This window comes from Balaenoptera physalus (assembly GCF_965194825.1).
Source record: "Balaenoptera physalus genome assembly, chromosome: 19".
Taxonomy (NCBI): Eukaryota; Metazoa; Chordata; class Mammalia; order Artiodactyla; family Balaenopteridae; genus Balaenoptera; species Balaenoptera physalus.
In genome coordinates, this window is record NC_138900.1 from 52,079,488 (window position 1) to 52,101,903 (window position 22,416).

The window sequence follows — 22,416 nt, forward strand, 5'->3', positions numbered from 1 at the left end:
CCACATTAATTTTGTCATATTTTTATACTTCTGTATTCAAATACTGGTTCAGTGCTCAACTCAAATTTTTAGATCTGTGTTCTCCATTCTTTTTTTTTCAGTTTTGATTTCTCTTTTAATTGGATAGATTTTATCTTTAAGTAGACTTTTAGAAGATATTTAGATACCATATTCTAAGTTCTTGCATGCTTGAGAATGTATGTTGTCTTTATACTTAAGGTGCAATACAAAGGCATAGAAAATAAAATAAAAGTAAATAAACAAGAATAAATGAGTAATCGAAAGGACACCTTAGCTGGCTATAAAATTTTCAGATCATCCTTTCTTTCCCTCAGAACTCCGTAGACTTCTTCATTGTCTCTTGGCACTGAGTACTGTTCTTTAATCATAAAGTTGTCATTCGTATTTTGTTTCATTGGTAGGTGAGCTTATGGATTCCATACTCTGAGTTCCTTCACATTTGAGAATGTCTCAAAGGTTGTGGGTACCTCTGAACATCAGCTTGACTGGTTATGATATTCTATAGAGCGTATAGATATACTTCTAGAAAGTACAGATATACCTTTTTCTTTAGAACCTTGTAAATTTTGCTTCCTTGTCTTCTGGGATTAAATGCTGTGGGGAACCCTGAGGCTCATCTAAATTTTCTGTTTATAGAGAACTTGATTTTTCTACCTGAATTACTAAAAACTTTTTGTTTTATCCTTTGAACTCAACAACTAAACCAGGATATTTTCAGCATCAACTAATTTGTATTAGTTTTTCCTAGAATGTGCTATACCCTTAGCTTGATAAATCTATTTCTTCCTCTTTTAAGACTTTTTTTTTCCCTTATGTATCTGATTTTTTCCCATCTGTTGTATTCTCTGCTTCAAGGACATTGGTTATTCTTTTTCTATTATTTTCCTTATTCTTTCTCTTTTCCTTTTCATTCACTGAGATTTTCTTAAGGCTTTCCCCTGTGCCACTAATTCTATTTTCAGTCATGTCTATTCTATTCTACATGAACTCATTTATTTATTAATTATATAATGATGTTTTGATCCTCAATTTGCCTCCTAATCTCCACAGTCTCTTTTTTTAATACCATTATGTTATTTTAATAGCTTACCATTTAGCAACTATCTTAGTAAGTTTGTGCCATATTAAGCTATTCTATAGCACATGAAGTACTCAAAAAGAAATTTTATTTTTCCTTTGGTTGTATTCTCTTCCAGATGGATGTTCCATCTCTCATTTGCATGTCTTATTTCCTTTTTAGCATTCTTTTCCTCATCATTAATGTGAAATCTTTTAAGATCCTGACTTAATGTGGGGAGGTCTCATTAGAGTCATAACCCTATATGAGGTCTGGGCATATTGATATTTGTCCCACCTCATATACAGCAAGGCTGTCAAAACCAAAATTCAGATTTGCAGATTTGGCAGATATTCTCATTGACAAATGCCCGTGGGGTAAAGAGGGCCTCTCCTGCTCCGGGAAGTCCTTTTTGTTTGGCCACCTCCTTGATCTCTCAACTCTTAGTGACTTTAAGGTGTTTTTCAGTCTTTTATCCAGCATAGGAAGTTGTTTTCAGTAGAAGGTCTAGTCTAAAAGGACTCGTTTGCCATTATTGAAAGTGGAAGTCCCTTCATGTTATTCACTCATTCATTCATCCTCTTATTTGTCTTATTCTTACTTAGTATGTGAAGCCCTATGGAGATCTTCTCCTTGTGCTGATAGTTGTTGGGTAAATTATTTTTGATTGCCCTTTCTACTTGATCTGAGACCTGTCTTTCCTCTCAGCAACAGTGTAACTTGTTCTTTCCTGTTGTCTATGTCATGAGTGCCTTGAAGGAGGTAGTATTCTGCTAGGCTTTGTCTCAGAGAAGCAGGGGCTCTGCTCCTTCTCCTGAGGTTTTGTTAAATGTCCTTCATCAGGGTTCACTTCACCTAGTTGGGGATGTATCTTACTGCCCTAGAGCCTCCCTCCAAAATTTTGAGTTTTTCCTGCCCCTAATAACACTGTGAAGTCTTTTAGTAGTAGGCTTCTGTATTGAGATTGAGGGCTTCTATTCTTGAAATTACTTTCCTAATGGAGTCATAGATACAGAGAACAAACAGGTAGTTGTCAGAGGGGAGGAGTGAAATAGGTGAGAGCAATAGGTGAGGGAGATTCAGAGGTACAAACTTTCAGTTACAAAATAAATGAGTCATGGGTATGAAATGTACAGTGTGGGGAACATAGTCAATAATTATGTAATATCTTTCTATGGTGACAGATGGTAACTAGACTTATTGTGGTGATCATTCTGAAATGTGTAGAAATATTGAATCACTGTGTTGTGCACCGGCACTAAAATAAAATTGTAGGTCAATTATATTTCAAAAACAAACAAACAAACTTGTAGAAAAAGAGGTTAGATTTGTGGTTACTAGAGGCCAGGGGGTGAGGGAAGGGGGAATTGGATAAAGGCAGTCAAAAAGTACAAATTTATCTTTCCATAAGATAAATAAGTACTAAGGGATGTAATGTACAACATGATAAATATAATTAACACTGCTATATGTTATATATAAAAGTTAAGAGAGTAAGTCCTGAGATTCTCATCACAAGGAAAAAAAATTTTTTTCTATTTCTTCTATTCTGAAGTTTAAATAAAGTTTACTAATTCTGACCAAAAAAAAATCAACTCTATATTGTCATAATCATTTCATGACGTATGTAAGTCAGATCATCATGCTGTACACCTTAAACTTATACAGTGCTGTCTGTCAATTATATCTCAATAAAACTAGAAGAAAAAATTTACTTTCCTGACTCAAAACACGATGCCTTTGTACACCTTCAGTTTGTTTCTCTTCACACTGTGAAGTGTTCAGGGAAAATTCTAAATATTTTCTCTATTTCTTCCAGCGCATTCTGGGGTTCTGGGTAAAGTCGGAAGCAGCTTTGAGACATGTCAAAATAGTTTTCCTCCTCTTCCCCACCTGATAGTTTTTGAAGTTTATGGCTTGAGCTTTTGCCATTTTCTTTGTCTATTGCTGGTGAACATCTTGATTTTTCACTACTTTTCATTCCTTTTGTTAGGTATCAGAGCAAGCAGATTCTATTATCTGAATTCATCCTACTATCTTCCCCCTAAATCTAAGATTCTGCATTTTAACAGAAGCCATCTTAGAGATATCGGTGCTATACCAAAGGAATGACTGTGTATCTTCATTTGGGTTCTCTCAGAAATAGACCCTGAGCCAAGTCTTAAGTAAAAGTAATTTGTTTGTAAGGTGATCTCAGGAACTGGGAGAAGTGTAGGGGAAAAAAGCAAGGAAGGAAAAGATGCTAATAAAGAGCATGCAAGTTGCCATTGTGGGCAACTGGAGCTTAATTTCACTGACAAAACTCAGGGAAGAGTTTAGAACACACTTCACAGTTATCCACCCAAGGGAAAAGGGAGCTGGTGTATTCACACACTAATTCCTGCCATTCATTGGTTGAGACTGTTCCCTGGGGTCCTAATTCCCATTCACTTCCTGCATACCCCACACCCAGGTAGTGCAACAGGCCCAGGTGGTCAAAGAAAGATCTCAATAAGATGCAGGCTCTAGAAGTTGGAAGTTGAGATATCATACCCTGAAATGGTAAAATCCAAGGGAAGATGGCCAGGGCATACTGTGTGATTGTGAATTTCAGGAATCTTGGTATTTGGGTAAAACAAGATGGGGAAGGAGGATTGTCTCAGGGCTGCTTAAATGGTAATACCACTTGAGTGGTCTCCTACTTGATACCGAGTATAGATCTTGGGCAGTGGTCCTTCTAGTTTATATAGTTATAATATCTCTTCAAATTTAATGGATGCACTTATAGATAAAATCAGGGGAAATATCTTGGGAGGCCTAAGAAAAGGTGACGGGGAGCTATTTTAGTCAATAAAGCTAGAAAAACCATGGGCACTTAAAAAAATTATATATATATATACACATATATATATATTTCATATATGTGTGTATGTGTATATATATATACACAAAGAGAATGATATATATGTATACACATAAATTATATTCATTATATACACGTCTTTTCATATATATATATCTTATAAGAGGTGAGTATAGGTGAGGTAATACACACAAAGTAAGTGTGTACAAAGTCGTGTGTTGCGTGGGTGCTGTATGGACTCTTTAATTGGGAGCATTTAGAGTGTTGCTGGGTTGCATCCCCATCAGTTCCCATCTGACACATGGGGAAGGGATCACATAGTTCTTATGGAGGCCACTGCATAAACCTCACTCTCCCACAACCCTACTTTCAAATAATCCCTTTTATAAAGATGTCTTACTGATTTTAGTTTTAGAAGGGGCTTTTGTGACTTTTGACTTTTGACAGCTGTACATGTCATATATTGGAATGGAGTCCCATAGATCCAACCCTTTCCCTCTGTGTGAACTATCTAACTGAGTGGTTTAAAAAGTCATCATTTAAAGTCAGTCTAAGAGCAAAACACTAAAAGATCTCCAAGCTCATTCATTAAGGTAGAGAGAAAATAATCATTTAACATACAGTGAAGTTAGGGAATTCCAATCAGCTATTTTGTGTATAAAGCGTATATATTTTTGAAAAGCAAGTGTACTTCAGAAGTCCAACCTAAGGGACTGGAAATTGTATATATGTTCATGTTATAAGGAACAACAGCTTACTTACTTCATGGTACTTGACAAAATTACCCATACTAGAAATCATTATTTAAAAAATGTTGAGTGTTCTATCTCATGTTTACTGATAAAAAAACAATCTAGAATATCAGGTGGGGGAGGTGGGAATGTTTGATATTTCTTTGGCTAAAATAAGAGAAAGCCAAGGAGTAACTCAGCTGCTCAATATATGGTGGAATTTCTGTGGGTATTTCTGAGTAATCATTCTCCATATTCATAGTGGGAGAAAGAGAGAAGGGGGGAGAGACAGACTAAGATAGACTGAAAAATAGATTAGCAGGGAATGTGAGAATGAACTCACCAATGTCATGGGGCCTTGAAATGCTGAACTGTGGCCTCCATTAGCAGGAGATTTTTGGTCAGGCATAAGAAATAACTTCTTGTTAGGCAGAGTAGATAAATCATCGGAGCAGATCTCTAAGTGATCTTGTGGAGTGCCGACTTCTGAAGTCTTTTAGAGAAGAAACTATCACCTTTTGTGAAAGATTTATGTGAAATGTCCAGGCCAGAGTAAAAATTATTATAATGTCCAGAAGTTCTGATTACTCTCTGAAGGGGGAATGGCTATTGTTTTAAGAAAATGTACACGCAGAAGCACATCTCAGTAACTTACATCCACAAAACCATATGCTTCACCCAACTCCTCCTTCCCCAAATCTCTACAGTTATGTCCCTAATCATTTGGGCTGCTCCATACACTTGTAAATTAGTCTCTTCCACTCTTTATGTTTCATTGTCACATCAAGTAAAGTTGCAAATTCATCTATAAGCTTACATGTGTTATGGGTTAAATTGTGTCCCTCCCAAAATTCATATGGTGAAGCCCTAAGGCCCAGCACCACAGAATGTGACTGTATTTGGAGATAGGGTGTTTAAAATAGTAATTAAGTTAAAATGAGATCATTGGGATGGGCCCTAATCCCAGAAGACTGGTGTCCTTATAAGAAGAAGAAATTTGGACACAGACACGTACAGAGGGAAGACTATCTAAAGACACAGGGAGGAGATGACCATCTACAAGCCAAGGAGAGAGGCCTCAGTAGAAAGCAATCCTGCTGACACCTTGATCTCAGACATCTTTGTACAGCAGCCCTCGAAAACTAATACAGACATCCTTTCCCTTCCATCCTCTCTCCTTTCCCTTTGCCTTCTCTGGGACAACCTGTCTAGGCTCACTAACATTTCTTTTCCTTCTAGTCATCTTTAGAACATAGCCTTCCCCCATCTCTTCAGCTTCCTAATGATGTATCTTCACTGAGAACTGTCATTTCTTTGCTGCCCTACCCAGGCCCCATCCATGAGACCCGGAGCCCTGTTAGGAAAGAAAACATTGTGAATCCCAAGACTAGCTGTTGAGCAAGTTTTCGTGTACAGAAGATGCTGCCTCCCATCATTTCCATTTTTTTAAAAGTACATATTTTAGAAAACTTTTGTATTTGTGTTTGTATGGCTTATCAAAGTTGATAAAGTATTTTTGCAGACGTAACTTTGCTTAATCCTCCCCATATTTCAAGTCAGTGGTTTTTCAAGACCCTGGAACTCAGAGAGGTTAAGTAACTTGATCAAAATTACACAGCAAGTAAATGGCAGAGCTGGAATTGGAACCAAGGTAAAGATAGGCATCGTCACTGACTCCCACTGCCAGGTGGTCAGTGGAAGCTGGTTTACAGTATGGCTGGTTTCTCTCTCGTCTGCACTGGACTTTCGTGATCTTTCTATTCATGCATGATCACCTCTGGCTAGGTGTTTGCTCACGAATCATTATCACCCCAACTAAATCGGAAGCTTTGGGGGGGCAGGTTCTGGACTATGCTTTCTGTTTAGTTAACGGTGTTTGAGGAACATTTCTTGATTGATTGGTTAAATGAACTATTTACTAGAGAATTTGGCATATCTCTTGGCATCTGGTTTTCCAGAGATGTATGCAAAAGTGACAGGACTCTCACAATGTTGATCTGGTCTTTCTAGACAAAGGTTAGGAAGGGGTATGTATAAAAATAATACCGTGGATTGACATTATATTATAGTAATTATGATTATTATACCCTGTATTTATATAGCTCTCTCTCTGTCTAAGGGGCTCATAGTCATTTGTAAGCAGTGGGCCTTATCCTGCTGCTAAATAGAAAATAAATTGCTTATCTCTTGGAAGAGAATTAACTCTTTCAGGGCACCAGGGTACCATTTAGTAAATTAGTAATCCTCTAAATGGCACTCTAGTTACGTAAGATCCCCCATATAAACTGGAAAATGAACGCGTTCCCAGTGCTTAAAAGAAATCAGGGCATGCCTAACAGAAATCAGACAGCAAGCTTAAAATATATGTAATGTGCTTATCTCTCTCCTCTAATAACTTTGTGTTCATTCTCATGGAAATCTGTTTGTGACTAAAGATGAATCTATTTGCTAAAAGCTGGCACTTCTGATCTTTTAATCTACTAATATGAGAGCAATAAAGGGAAGGAGACGGATGACAGGAGAAGTAGAGTGGTGGTGTCTGTACACATGGGATCAGTGATCATTTGTTCAGCTAAGCAGATTTTGAGAAACTGATGATTTTTTGCAAAACAATTTGGAAGGCCAACCTTGATAGTTCCCTTAGGTCCTGAAGATGTGCATCTACTACCAAAATAGTGGTTAGTGAATTAGCCTCATGGACCTCCTTGGAACCATTGCTAAGGTAGGTAGGGGCCCAACCATCAATCAACAGTAGCTTTAGAAATTCAACTCTCAGTCAGTCGGAAATGAAGTTGAGGCCAGTTAACACAAACTCAGAGATGCTGGAAATGTTCCATCATGGGTGTAGAGAAACAGGAATAGTTAATTGGTACTGAACTCTGGACCATTTTTTAAAAAGTTCGACTGCAGTCTTTCTCTGTCGTCTTCACTTTTTCTCTCTTGTACTTCAAGACATGCTGTCTTGAAGACATTGCTCGCCAGATTACGATCTGATCTCCTTATCCCATTTGAAAATTTTGGAATTCACTTTTTTGACTCAAATGCCTCTTGGACACACTTGCTCATCGAGGTGTTGCTACACTGACTTCTGATTGTAATTCAGTAACATGTTATTGATCGTTGAGACTTCCGGTTTGTGTGCAATGAGATAGAATTTGGAAACTGGTGGTGTCTTACTGACTTTCTGGTTTGCGTTGCTGGGAAGCTCGTTGGGTGGTCAGATGGGCTGCTGCCGGGCAGTTTGGCAGTTCAGTAAACAGTCTGTGATTATTCCTCTGAATCGCGCAGCACTCCCATCAGTGTACTCTCACTTGGATCCCACGCACTGAGGGATGCGCTGGACTGCTGACTACCGTCCTTGCTCCTCTCCTTCAGCCCTGTGTCCAGGAGTTAGCCTCTCTCTGAAGCCTCATTCTCCCCTTTGGATTTTTCTTTCCTCTTCCTGCCCTACTGACAGCCAGCTGCCAGGGGCCTCTTTATACAAACCTCAGCTTTTCAAGGTAAATATGCCACGTAAGTCCAATTTCAGCAATCCACATACCTCTGAGCCCCTCAAACTCCAAGGAGTATCCTTAAAGAGAAGAATCAGCAGCTGCTAAAAAGAAATCAGAGCAGATCAGCAAAATGTCTTCAAAGGGGGAAGGACAGATGAGCCACACAGACTAATGGCCTTCATTTTCCAGTAAGCAACATGACTGGTGACAAAAACAAACACTAATGGGGAAAGTGATATTCAGTCTAATTGTATAATTGAAGCTCGCTTTCTGTACATCACACAGGGATTGAAGTACTGTAGTACTAGGAAGTAGCTCAGTGGTCTTCCTCCTTCATACCTATGCATTTTGCATTTAGTTGCAGTCTGGCAGAAGCAAAAAGTCCAAAAGCACCAGGTTTGAGGATTCTATCACCCATAAATTCCTAATACTCACCGTCTCAAGCTGAAGGTCAGTTGGAATAGTGCGCTGAGCTCAAAGGTGGCCGAGTGAGAGGAACGAAGCTGGCATGAGAAACAGAGCCACTAATTCATCTCCCAGCTGACCCTCTTAATATTCCAAACCGCGTATAATCATCAGGCAGTCTGTTGAACCAAGGAGCCTGGTCAGCAGTGCCCTTCTGCTGACTGACTTTTCGAACTTTCTAGCAAGTAAGGAGGCAGACAGATTTCTTACCCCGCCTCTACTGCTGATACTAGACCCTCGGAGACTTTGCCAAGGATGTGAAAGCTGGATTCCATTCATTTCCTTCGGTTTTGAGAGGAGGGCAAAAGCTTCAGAGGTTATATCTTATGATGGTATAAAGCAGATGTGCTTTTCTTGTCCAAATCCCCATCCCTTCCTTTTTGGCATTCTGTTGCTCACAGATTTGCACCGTCCTCAGCCAACACAGCCACTGGGCTTCAGTGCTCTGAGCCTCTGTCGCCTTTGATTCTGGCTGCCACTTCCTTTGCTGTTTGTGACTGATTTCCTCTGGAGTGGAAAACACCATCATGCCCAGGTAGGAAGTTTCCATGAAGAGGACATTTGTGCTGCAGTTGTTGCTCCAGTACAACAAATGTGCTGCAGTACATTTTATTCTCAAATTTTCCAGAGGGAACTGGAAATATGGAAAGAATTTGAGTTTCTGAAAATGCTAATTTAACACAAATGTAGTAATCATAATTAAGGGTGATCATTAATGCATTATTATTTTTCTACTTTATAATCCAGGAATTTTTTTAATTCCTGAGTTTTGTACAACCCAGAGGCAATGCACAGATGAATAATATGATTTGCATTTGATATTATTATTTTTCCTATCAACATAGACTATTACTAATCCACTAGAACTTAAAATACATTTGGATGATTATTTCTTTCATCTACTTATGTTCATTTTATAATCTGCTTCAGACCCTCTTCTCTCATGATTTTTGTGGCTTTGTTCAAATGGCCAAGACTGCCTTTGAGCCATTATGAGTTCATAATGATTGATGGACTTATCCTGGGCACCACTTTATCAGCATCTACCCTTCTGCAGGGAGAACACCTTTACCAGGGAAGATCCAATTTTTGTTTCCCCCTATTTGTTGTTAATCTGACTTTGTGATAATGTCATCAAGCCTTATTCTATACTTTTTCTTGATGAGCTGGAATTATCTGGAGCTGAGAGTTGCAGGCATGGGAGTGATAAACTAGGACCAGAAAATTAGGCAAATACTCTTTTGACATTCCCCTGCCTCAGACATAAAGTTGATGGACCTGTGTTTGTCATTTCTTAGGTTTAGGGCAATCCCATACCACTTGTCGTTCAAATCAAGTTCTGTTAGATCATCTAACTCAAGAAAAGGAAGCCAGATAAAAAGTTGCACATCTATGTTGAAAGAGAATATTGCCCTTAGTTTCAGCTTTCTTGGGTGCCCATTGGTTTAAGAAAGAAGCATAATATTGAGAAAGACTACAGAAGGATTTGCAAGGACCACTTTGGTTTGCAAATATTTGAAAAATTAGCAGGCGTTAATGCTTAGTGGGTAAAAATTGCAAGTAGAGCATACCCAGGAAATAGTTAGATCTGACTTTCTTTTGATTACTACTTCCCACTTGGAAGCAATTTTATCTAAAAACTGGTAAGCACAGACTTGTTGGTGAAATACTAATAACAGACTGTCTCATTTATTCAGAAATTACATCCAGTAATATTGACTATTTAGAACAAAGTAAAAAACTCAAAATAATGGTGTGGGGAGCCTTCTACAGAAAAAAAAAGTATGACGTAACATACACATGTGATTCCTGATTAGGTAAAAATCTTTCATATATTCTTACCTAATACATTTTAGAAATATTTCATTAAAACATTTAAAGTGAAAACAATGATTTGGTGCTTGCAGGTATAAGCTTCAATTTCTCACCATGTTCATACACCCCTCAATACCATATCAGATATAAAGGCACTATTGTGCAAAATCCCTTTCCTAAAATTAATGTATTAATTTCTACAACACTTTTTGTAGTTTGCAAGTTAAAGATGGTCTCCAGGAAGGGAACTGAGTGTCTTGTTCTTGCTTTTGTTACTGGTAAATTGTGTGACCTTGAACCTGTCATTTAATCTCTCTGGCCCTAAGTTTCTTCACCTGCAAAATAAGGTATTACTTCAAAATTAAGTTTCTACAATTTGTGAGAAGCCATGTGATTCTTATGCAGTTGATCATATCAGGCAACTGGTAGATTTCAGGCTTCCCCAGAGGCTGTTTGGCCAAGAGACTGAGGAAGCTGCAATCTAAGAGGAGCTGGACCAGCTTGAATGATTATAAGGCATCTGGGGTGGGGAAGGTGTGAGCTGGGGTCGTGGCAGGGGGGGTACGGAATTGGCACGTTTTAGAACTCAGGAGAGCCCGGAGCACTTGGATGTGTGCTTTGGGCCAGCCTCCCCAAAGCTCTCGTATGAATCTAAAGACTTGTTTTCAGTGAAGCACTGTGCCATCTCCTGAAAGATGGTTAGATCATGTAGATGTCCATCTACCGGAGCGTGAAAACAAGCAGGAGGGAGCCATTCCCCCACCTCAGCCAGGATATCACTGGGCTTCATGGCGTTGATGTCCTTAGAGGACACAGTGAGCCAGTGCTCGGGACCCTGAGAGCCACAGTAGCAGCGGCGGGGGGTAGTCATTGCCCAGCACACTGGGCCGTGGGAGGCTCACCACCCATTTGGGGAGCAACAGCAGATACACCCGGTATGAACGTGGGTGCTGGGAGGTGCCCTCAAGGTCTGCAGGGCCAGCCCAGACTGATGGGCCGGAACAGCCCACAAGGCAGAGGACAGATCCCTGCGGTAGCTGCAGCCACTTATTTGTGGGCACCTGTGAGAACCAACCTAGCGACAGGAGACTTGAGCAGAGGCTGAGGTTCTATGGCAGCCGTGGGTGTGCGGGCCTGGTGGACACAGCTCATGACTGTGACTTTACCTCGGTGGTTCTCATCTGGGGCAGTTTTGCCTTTCAGAGACATTTGACAGTGCCTGGAGGCATTTTTGGCTGTCACACCTGTGGGGAAGGGAGTGCTGCCGGCCTCTATCGGGTAGAGGACACAAATGCTACAGTGTATAAGACAGCTCCCCTCTTCCACCAAAGAATGCTCTGGTCCGAAATATCAGTAGTACTGAGGCTGAGAAACCCCACAGGACTCCATGCAGCTGTGACAAAGAAAACCACAAATTCCACCCCTGGGCGCCAGGAACTTGACTATGTGTCATGTGGCCAACCAATGTAACAAGGAGGATGGTCCTATGATCGTAGTAACATAAATAACCTCCCTAATACTAGCCAACCATGTATTGAGTCTTCTCCCTGCAGGACTGTTATAAGCCTTTCACAGATACCCACTCATTTAATTCCCATCACAACTCTAAGAAATAAGTATGATTCTTATCTGCAACTTACAGATGATTTAAATAGCCAAGCTGCCAACTTACCAGAAAGTGTCAGCCATACTGTTTGTTTGGCCAGTTTGAGTGGTCACCTGAGGCACATGGTCCATTAGGGAGGGAATGCTGAAGTCATTGACCTTGCATCTCCACCACTGCCCCAGTAACTGGAAAACAGAAGGCCAACCCAGTACTCCCAGACACCTGCTCTGCTTCTTGATATCAGCCCCAATTATGTGATCAAAGCACCTCTAATACCATATTATTATTTTCTGGGGTGCAGAGGCAGAAATTACAGAAGTACAGACAACACAGCATAAGGTCATGTAGAAAGGAACTGGCCAGAATCCAGTGACTCAGAGTATCTATTAAAATAGCTCATGAAGCCCCCAAATCTGTTTTTGCCTCAATTATTCAAACACATGCAGATTGATTTTGAATTACCCAGCTTACTGGGGCAGGGTAGCCTTGCCCTGTTTCCATAGGGTTTTAGTAGATACATTTAATGAGATGGACTACTTAGTCCTCTTGCCCACGGTTCCGTGGCATTGTTTTCTGTAGAGGAATGCACAGCCCTCCCATTCACCTTTTATCGCAATCAATCGTCCTGTATTTACCGAGGGCCCCAGGAGTGGGGCACGAGAGGTGTAGATCATTCAATTTGTCGCAGTGCATATTTTCAATATTATGATAAGAAGACAAGGGACTCTGCATTTTGTCAACTTGCAAGGCCAAGATCGATCAGCAAATAGATGGGCCTCCCCGTATTCTGAATTAAAGTGTGTGTTTTGGCGGTTTATTGACAGTTGATAAGTACTGACCACTAGTCCTGATAGAGTTACAAAGGTCAGGTCAAGGCAGGTCAGAGCCACAAAGAACGCCGCCTCCTCTGGCAGCCCGCTGCCCTCCCAGAAGGGAAGTGCACGTCAATAACGAAGCCACCTGTGGGGTCTGGAGGCTTTTTCAGTCTTTTTCTGCTTCTGGCTGTGCTGTGACTTAACCCCCATGCAGCCCTGTCTTCTCTGGCTTTTACCCTGACCGCTGCTGTCCTGGGAGTCCCCCAGTTACCAAGGGAGCTCTAGGACTCCACCAGTCAGGCAAGGCAGCACCGTGCCCCTTGGCTCTGCACCGGGGATGCCCTTCTGATAGAGGTTGCCAGCCCGGGGCGCATTTCTGCTCCATGACCTCAGAGACTTAAGGACACACAGAGGCAAAAGAAGTGGCTGCCTTTATGGCTCCCCCAGGAGAGCCGGCCCTCCTGTGCATATGCAAGCCACTCTTGGCAAGCAGAAGTTTAATTAAAAGCCTCTCAGAATGCGTCTCCAGCTGGGGTGGGCCTCGGTCAAGGGAGGGGACTGATCAAGCAGATGTGAAAACATACAGATGAGAGGTCTTGTTCCCAGGAAATGTCATCTGGTCCGCCTCACTCGGTGCCTTGCTGCGGAGGAGAAGAGGGGGGCTGTGCGCGTGTGTTTGATGCAGTATTCATTGCCTACCTGAAAGATGCAAATGATATTCAAATTTGGTTCCAGTGTACAGGCTGCTTGCATATACCCCACAGCAACCCTCTAGCAAGTGACTAATGGGAACATGTGTTCCTTCTATTTTTGTAAGACTGGGAGAACAAGGGGATGGAGGGCTGAGTTTGCGGGGTTTGAAATCTCTCTCTCCAGGGGACGTGCTGCTGTGTGGAATGAGAGTAATATCCAGTGGCAGCTCCACGGCAGTGACCCCGACCTGCCTAGATGCTCCACTCCATGGAGGCCCTTGAGCTGAAGAAGCGGCCCTGCCTGATCCTTCTCTCCAGCCACAAGGAGAGGGACCCCGAAACATGACAGGGCTTGTAGGAGAGTGGCAGGGCCCCCAGCCTCTCCTTCCTGCTAGCTTGCCCAGGTGTGAGTCTCTGCAGGACTCTTGTCTCAGCCATCACTACCGGGGTGATCGTCCTCTACATCAGTATTGTTGGGACAACCATGATCCGCATTTTTAATTAGGTGATTCATGACTGTTTCTCGTGAGGTCGGATGGGGGGAGCTATGATTGGCCAAAGCCTCTTGTAGCCTCTTACAGCCCAAATTGGAAAAATTCAGAAGAATGATTCCATCCAGGACAGTCTTAGTATCAAAAATCCATTTCTGCTGCTCAGCTCCTGTTGCTGATAGTGTTGTGAAGGCAGTGGTGGTCCTCCCTCATCTTTTGTTCACGCCTCAATCCAGTGAACAGGAATCATATGGCAAAGAAGGCAAACAAAGTGTCAAATGGGATCTTTTGTTTGAAAAATGATCTCTCATTGTGTGAATAACAGGGTGCAAGAATCTTGAAATGCTAGAATTCAGAGGGATTGGGACAGACAGACTGGACCAGTGACCATTGAATAGAACTCAAAAAAGTCTTTTCTGAGGGAAAGAAGTGGTTAGGGCTCTGGATTCCTTACCCCTTCATAAACAGTCTAGCTCCAATTGATTTGTTCTATGCTGTGTACTTCTGCATCCAGACTATGAAATGGAGTTATGTGCTAACTTCAGTCAACTAATAGGGGCTGCCTAAATTGCTATGATGAGGACGCAAAGGCCAAGTCCGTGATCTTCGAAAAAGAGGGCTGTAATCATCAGAACTGGAGAGTAATGCACGTTAACCATGCATTTTCTATCCCTACCATCAACCTGCTTTAAAGAAAGGATCCTGAGAGTTTTAAAAGTTTCAAGACCATCAAACTCTATTTTCTTGCGTTTAGATAGGAATCTTCATCCAAACCTTGGCAGAGATACATTTTGATTTTAATGACAAACATCACAAACACTCAAGGTAACCCATTATCAGCTCAGCAATTCTTCACCAACTCTTGGTGTAAGGAAACCAAGCAGCTGCCTTCATAAAAATCAAACGTCAACCTTCCCCTTGCCAAACGGGGCAAAATCTTGGAGGTGAGATTAGGATCCCAAGGTCTAGTCGCTTCTCCCTATGTGGAGAACCGTCTCCGAGGACACCATTGAAGGTCCCAGCTTGTCTTATCAAGGCTGTTGGGTGTCTCCTCACACTGGGTTATAAGGATTCTTAGAGGTCAGGTGCTTTGTCCATTTCAAGTATCTTAAAGGGTCTCTCCTTGACCAAACTTGTAGGATTTTCTCTCCCAAGGAACTAAATCATGGAATTGTATATAAAAGATACTTATCACATCATTATTTTAAATAATTTAAAAAACTGGGATTGACAAAATCTAGCAATAAGTAATTGGATTTATAAATAATAAAACATTTATGGATTTTATGCATATGGACTATTATGAGGTTTGTGAAGTCCTCGCTTTTCTAAGAATCTGAATGTTTCTGAAGACTATGAAATGAAAGAAACAGGATATAAAAGTTACATAAAATAGGATCCCAAATCATTGTATATATGTATAGGTATATAACTGAAGGGGAGAAGTATATACACATATGTAATAAAAAGGATGGAAGAATACACCAAATGTTGATGGAGGCTATTTTTGAGTGGTGGTATTGTGGGTGAGTTTGGGGCTTTTTGTAACTTTTCTCTATTTTACAAATTACTTTTATAATCAGGAAATGTTTACAAAAAAAAAAAAAGCCTAGGCTGCCGTAAATATTAAGGTATTTTATTTTTAAGGGTACCTCTGTAACAAGGTCCCTAGAAGGAGGCTGCCTTAGAGAACACTTGTAAAGGGAAAGCGAAGTCAATTTTCTATTAATATCCACTTGGGGGTAATATGCAAATTGCATCATTCATGTTAATAGGAAACCCACGCTTTCTCTGCAATGAGGTGTTTGACCTTCTTTATCAGGAAACTTGCTTCATATTTCCATTTGTCTTTGCTTGTGTGTAGACAGTCAAAATCCATGCCTTATCATGTTCTAAAGCAGCCATCACTGTGACCTGCTAAACTGGCCCACTGAGTCCCTATCACGTATCAGCAATGTGCTGGGAACTGGAAATACAAAGATAATTACTGCATCATCCCTTCCTTGGAGGGACATTTTTTGGACTAAGGGGGACATAAAAATGTAAACAATTAAAGGTTAATACCAGGTGTCACTTGTTACTTCTGGCAGACATTGTCCTAGGACAACACCCATATATGTCACTTCACATGTTCAAATCAAACTGCATCATAGGCCCAATCTCCCCATTTGTGAGATGAACATGATAACACCTTGGTAAGTGGTGGGGTGGTAGAGCCTGAACTCCCTGGTTTAACTCTTGAGCCAAATCGATGTTGGAATAGAAGGTGAAACCCTCGATTCTCCCTGAAGAACATAAGCTACAAGTGGAAAGAGACGTTTTGGTTTTGGTTTTGGTTTTTTGGTCCATTTTGTCTCCTGCTGTATCCCCGGCACCTAGAACAGTGATCGCCTGGCCAGAGTGGAGGGTGGATACCCTGTAGCCAGAGTGGGGTTGCCAGATTTAGCAGATAAAATAAAGGACACCCAGTTAAACTGAAATTTTAGACAAACGGTGAATACTTTGTAGCGTAAAGACTATGGCCCATAAACGATGTTTAGGACATACTTATACTTTAAAATGATTCTTCGTTAGCTGAAATTCAAATTGTACTAGGCATCTTGGGACACCTGGCAACCCTGAGCCGTGACAAGCGACGGCAGCCTGGTGCTGAGTTAAGTTGATAGTGGCTCGGAAGATGCTCACCGATTACACAAGACCGACAAGGCAGAGTCGGGAGCGAAGCCCAGGGGGTGAGGGGGCTAAGTTTATTCAGGGAACTGCGGGTAGCGGGCTACACTGGGGAGCGGAGTTCTCAGTGGCGGGTGTGGGCTGGCGTGGTATTTTTTTTGGCATTCTAATTGTAATTAGTTATGGACATTTGAAATCTGGCCAATTTCACATTTAAATTATATATATAGTCTTTTTGTGGCGGGGGGGGGCTTGTTTGTAGGAATCTGCACGTCTTTATTTCCAAACGGCAGCAACCAATAGGAGGTGAGTAGTAGCTGCCCCTTCTGTCCCTGTGGTAGCGGGTGGGGTGGGCGGAGGCTGGGCTCTCCCATTACCTGCGCTCTCCTATAGCACTTGCTTTGGACATGTATTCTCTCCTCCCGGACCCTACAAGCTTCTGTGTTTGCTACCTCTGTCGGGCAGTGGTTAGGATAACTGCGACCCCCGTGGAGGGTGACGGGGTGGGGGTGGGGGAATCGCCACCCCGGTGTCGGGTGACTGACAAGAGATGAGAAAGGAAAGAAGGCGGTGTCCAGGTTGTCAAGGGCCTGTAATCCATGCTAAGGAGTTTCCTTCTGCAGACAGAGAGGTCAAATGGGGGTTCTGTAAGCCAGACGAGTGGCATACTCACATGTCCTTTAGGCTCTGGCGGCCTTGTGGAGGATGGATTGGAGCAGATGGTGACTGGATATGCGGGCCAATGCAGTTGATAGGGGCCGTGAGGATGCGGAGGGGACACGCGTAGGGGACAGCTTAAATAACCATTAACTGTCTTCAGAGCCTTGCAGAAGGGCCCACATGCTTCCAGAGCATTGGATTCTCCTCATGAGCCAGCGATCACCTTGTGGGTTTAAATGGAGAGCACGGGAGGTATAGGGGATGGTGACGTGGAGTGATCCGCATCTCTTCAATCTGTCTGTCTGTCTATTAATTTATTTATGGTGGGTGCATGAGGAAGAGGCAACAGATGGAGTCAGAGATGGACGTGACCCCCATTTGCTCTGCTAACTCCCCTTGGCTTAAGGAAACATAGCTGTTCCCGTGCCCTGTGTGTCTGAGTGACCCGGGCTGTCACTGGTTGCTGGGGGCAGATGCATTCGTAATGGAAGAGGCGAATTCACTGTTGGGGGTTGAAGGGAGGGTGTCGCGTGTTCACCGGGTCAGGAAGGAGGAGGGAGGTGTTTCGATGTCCAGTAATAAGATTGTCAGGGCCCATTCCCGGCCTGAACGGACTGAGGAAGGCTGCCAGGATGGCGAGCTCACTCTTCTTAATTAGCACTAATGCAGCCGAGGCTGTTTTCTTAGCCTGACCAAAGGGAATAGTAATTAATATGGTGGGGGAGACAGACGGAGAGTTCAAGGCCGGCATGTGTGCCCCCGACCCTGGGGTCACTGGGGCAGGGGAGCCTGGCAGACAATAGCCTGGCTCCCACAGGCCTGGACAAAGGCCGGGCCTAGTTCTCAAACCTCAGCTCTCTGCAGCCTTCCTCAGCTCACTGCAGCCTTCCCACTAATGCAAAATTCTGTCTTTCCACTTCTGGAAAACGGACTGGCTTATTAGGCTTCCCAGCTAAGGCGTGTGGATGTGTGTGTCCATGTATGTGTGAGTATGTGTTTTAAGGGATAATTGTTCTCCCACTTAAACTGCTACACAAAGCCTGGGGAGGTCCTCGTTCCCAATGCTAGTACGTGGCTCTGGTTTTCGGGGTGTGTGTGCTGGATTTATGCCCCCAACAAGCAGAACACAGGTTCCACAGTGTCCATTTCACCCTGAAGTTTGTACAGCATCCTGGGCCTGGGAGCTTAGAACCGAGTATGGCCTTTTGCAAACTGGGAAAAGCAGGGAGCTGGAGCCCCAATGCTTCCGTGGCCAGCAGGCTGGACAGCAGGCAGGCTGATCCCTGTGTAGCAAGGGCTAAAAGTGATGACCCCACCTTCCAGGGAATCCCGGAAGACACGTGGAATGGGAGCCGGTGGCATGATGGTGCATGGGGTCTAAGCGGTTGTCTCCCTCACTGAGGATGGCCTCACCACTCCGAATGACAGGTAGACAAGCAGCGCCATGGATAAATGAAAATACATTGGACTCTCGGTGCCTCTTCCCTGTTTTGAGATGCTGATCTTCCCAGAGATGAATTTGGTTCTTTTAGATTTTGCCCTCGACTTTCCTTAGGCTGGTTCTTTTTTTTTTTTTTCTTTAATTAAATATTGCTGCCTAACTCTTTCAGGTCAGTGGCAATGTCACTAGCATCAGCCATGAATCATGGCCGAGCTGACATCTTAAAAATGGCATCGTCAGGGCAGCGAGTACAGGCCAGACACCCACGCACAATGGCTGGACCCCGTAAATTACACTAAAAGTCTAATCAGAATAATCAACACGCTGACATCTTTATGCATGTGGGCAGGACGTGGGGAAGAGAAAGGCGCTGCCTTGGATTTCTCTGAGATTTCACTTGCAGCAGATTCTGGTGCTTTTTGAGGATACAGAGAGAATCTTCAAGGGGTATCTGTTGAGTACTTTGTGACCTCTTTCCTCACATTTACATTTTGTGATAAAAACAGATATAATGAGTGTCTCCCAAGAGTGTGTTGGTTTATATGCAGCTCATGCAGCGGAGTCATATATTTTTTTCCTGCAAACATCCCCCCACACACATATTTCTTCATCAATACAGGTGCCCATGAATGGCTCTCACTCTTACACACACACGCACACACACACACATCCTATGGATATGATCTGAAGACATTCATGGAAGCTTCTGGCTGCAGACGCTATTCAGACTCTTTTTATAAGAATGCTTTTCATAATTCTGACCCAGATTCTTTACTAGTCCCCCTTAATGTGATTTCCTAAGGCCAGACAGGACAGCCACTGTCCGGCCAAGGCCATTTATCACCCTTCATACTCCATTTTAGTTTTTGACTTTTCTTTTTCCCTCCTGGATTCCTTTCTCTGTCTATCTCAAAGTCTACCTCACTTGGGCTTCATGTTTCTCTAGTTTGCCCAAAAAAAAAAAAATCCTCTCCCAAAGCTTTGGGTTTTTGCCTCTAATGGTAGGTCGGGCAGCTCTGGGCCATACATATGCAGAAAGAGCGCCTCCCAGTGATTAACTGGCCCCACCAGGTCACAGGCACAGAGAGCCCGTTTGTCACCAGCTCACCTCTGGCCATCACAGCCAGGCTGCCCACAGCTTGTGGGCGGCCCAGTGCACACCAGCTGGGACTAGCCAGTTAGTACCCATTGAGGTGTGGCCAGCCGGGAACCAAGGGTGAATGCTATGGGTTGGCTGGAATCAAGGAGGGGATGGGAAACAAAATAAAGAAAGAAGGAAGAAAAAATTGAAAAAAAGAGAATCACAGTTGACAGATGAGAAGCAGAAATATTTTCTTAAAAGGTAAAGAAGTAAGTTCTGTTTTGCTTGGCTTGATTTCTCAAACATTTATGGAGCACCTAACGAACGCCAGGAATGAACGAGGTGTGGTTTTTTTTTAATCTGGTACTAGAGACTGTTGATGCTATTTGAAGTACTTTGATAGCTTTTTGCCCATCTGATTTTTACAGTGATCTCAAGAGAAGATACGGCCGTTAGTCACATGCTAATTTTTCAGATGGGTAAACTGAGCCAGGGTCCCTCTGATTTGCTCAGGGCCATGCTGGGAGCAGTGATGATACCTCTTCCTCTAATGCTTCTTTTGCTGTATCACACACTGGAGAGTATCTACCAGGATGGCCTGATTCTGTCACGCCCTTGGGTCCTCCAGCATATCCTGACCATGGGACACCTCTCAAACCCTTTGACTACTCGTCATAAAAACATGGGCTCTGATTTGGGTTTTGGCTTTTTTACACATCAGCTGTAGGGCCTTGGGCAAGTCACTTTACCTTTTGCATCCTCAGTGTCTCCATCTGTAAAATGGGCTTCATACCCTTAGAATGGTGGTGACTGTATGACATCATAAAACTTGGGGCATTGTGCCTAACACAGATTAAGCAGTTAGTAGATTGCTAGGTGTGTCAGGTACATATATATTTACATATAAACATTCTGTCCAGGCTGGTCCTTCCGGGCACCTCCAAGTGGCCCCAGCGTGGGTGTGCATCCCGAGCCACAGTCCGGCCCAGCACCGAGCACGAGGACGAATGCCCCACAGTGCAGCTCCCAGAGATAGGCTTCCTCAGCTTCTCTCTGTCCATCCTCCCGTCACCAGCCCTCCTTACCCTTTGTTACAATGATCCCTACAGCAAAGCATTTGTTCATTAAGCACTTGTTGATAATTACTCCTGGGAAGCACTGTGTTAGGTGCTATGGGGCAGGCAGGCAAGGTGGGAAGAGGGACAGGGCAGTGAGAGAAACCAAGGATGGGAGAGGGTGGGGACAGGCAGGACACAGTCTTGAAACCCCAATTATGAGTCCACCATCGATGTGTCCTGGTTAAGAAAGCTCCAGATAAGAAAGTCCAGCCCAGTGACACAATTTCAGGAAAGGGAGATTCTTATAGAATTGTATACATTGGCTAAAGAAAAAAGATGACTGACTCTTGGCCCATAGTTCACACTACTTGACAGACAAGCTGGTTAGCGAGTTCCTTGAAATAACGAGCCGCCTTGGCGAATTTGATTGTAATTCTGTGTACGAAAATATCGACAGCTCGGATTGTTGGGCCACTCTGCTTAAGAGCACATGTGTGGGAAGTACAAGAAGAACAATTTCTAAGGTACCAGAGGCCCCCAAAGAGGAAAAGTGTTTATTGAGCATCTTCTATGTGCGAAGCAGTGTGTTGAGTGCTTTACGTGACTGACGCTCAAGTTATACAGTAATTCTGGGGGGGGGGGGGTAAGCACTATTATCTCTATTTACAAATAAGGAAACTGAGACGCTGAGTGACTAGTGAGTGACTGGTAAGTGGCCTGAATCCATTCTACTAGTTGGGATGTTGTTGGGTGAAAGCGGTAAACATCTATGTCTAATTGGCTTCAGTAATAAAATGTGTGGTCTCACCTCACAACAAGGTCAGCAGTAGCGGGGGTGCTGTCTGACGGGTAGAGCCCATGGTTCGCAGGTGCCATCGGTGAACTTCTTCAGTCTCTCCTCAATAATGCCGTCCCTATGTGAGCTTGCCCTTACTTCAGGTCCCCTTGAGCACCACCTGGGCACAGAGATTCCAGTTGTCACACTGAGACCCAGTACGGTCCAGAGATTAAAAAAAAAAACAAGCATGGATTTCTAGGTCTCTTAATAGCAAACCTTTTCGCGGAAGCCCCCAGCAGAAGTTCTTTCCTCTCACTTAGGTCAGATTTGGTTCACGTGACCAGACCTAACCCCATCACTGACACGTGAATGGGAGGCCCAAAACAGCCCAGACTGGTCAGAGGATGTTAGGACACAGGGATGCGCACAGAAGGAGGACCACGTGATGACACAGGGAGAAGATGGTCATCTGCAAGCCAGGGAGAGAGGCCTTAGTAGAAACTAACCCTGCTAATACGATCTTGGACTTCTAGGCTCCAGAACTATGAGAAAATTTCTGTTGTTTACGCCATCCAGTCTATGCCACTTTGCTATGGCAGCCCTGGCCAACTAATACAGGAGGAATGTCAGTTTCTGTGGTTTTCCTTCCATCCGTGGTATTCATTGGTGATTGGGAATGACAGGGAAGGGAGAGGGAGT

The 22,416-nt window shown here is 43.1% G+C and overlaps 1 long non-coding RNA gene across 1 annotated transcript; it reads right to left on the reverse strand.

Moving 5' to 3' along the window:
* Nucleotides 1–1,246: 1,246 nt before the first annotated feature.
* Nucleotides 1,247–17,163, reverse strand: LOC309648083. The gene is made up of 2 exons (XR_014256469.1): nucleotides 8,581–17,163; nucleotides 1,247–8,243 (listed from the first exon to the last, which is right to left on the reverse strand). It is a non-coding gene; the product is annotated as an uncharacterized lncRNA (long non-coding RNA).
* Between the last annotated feature and the right edge of the window lie 5,253 nt (nucleotides 17,164–22,416).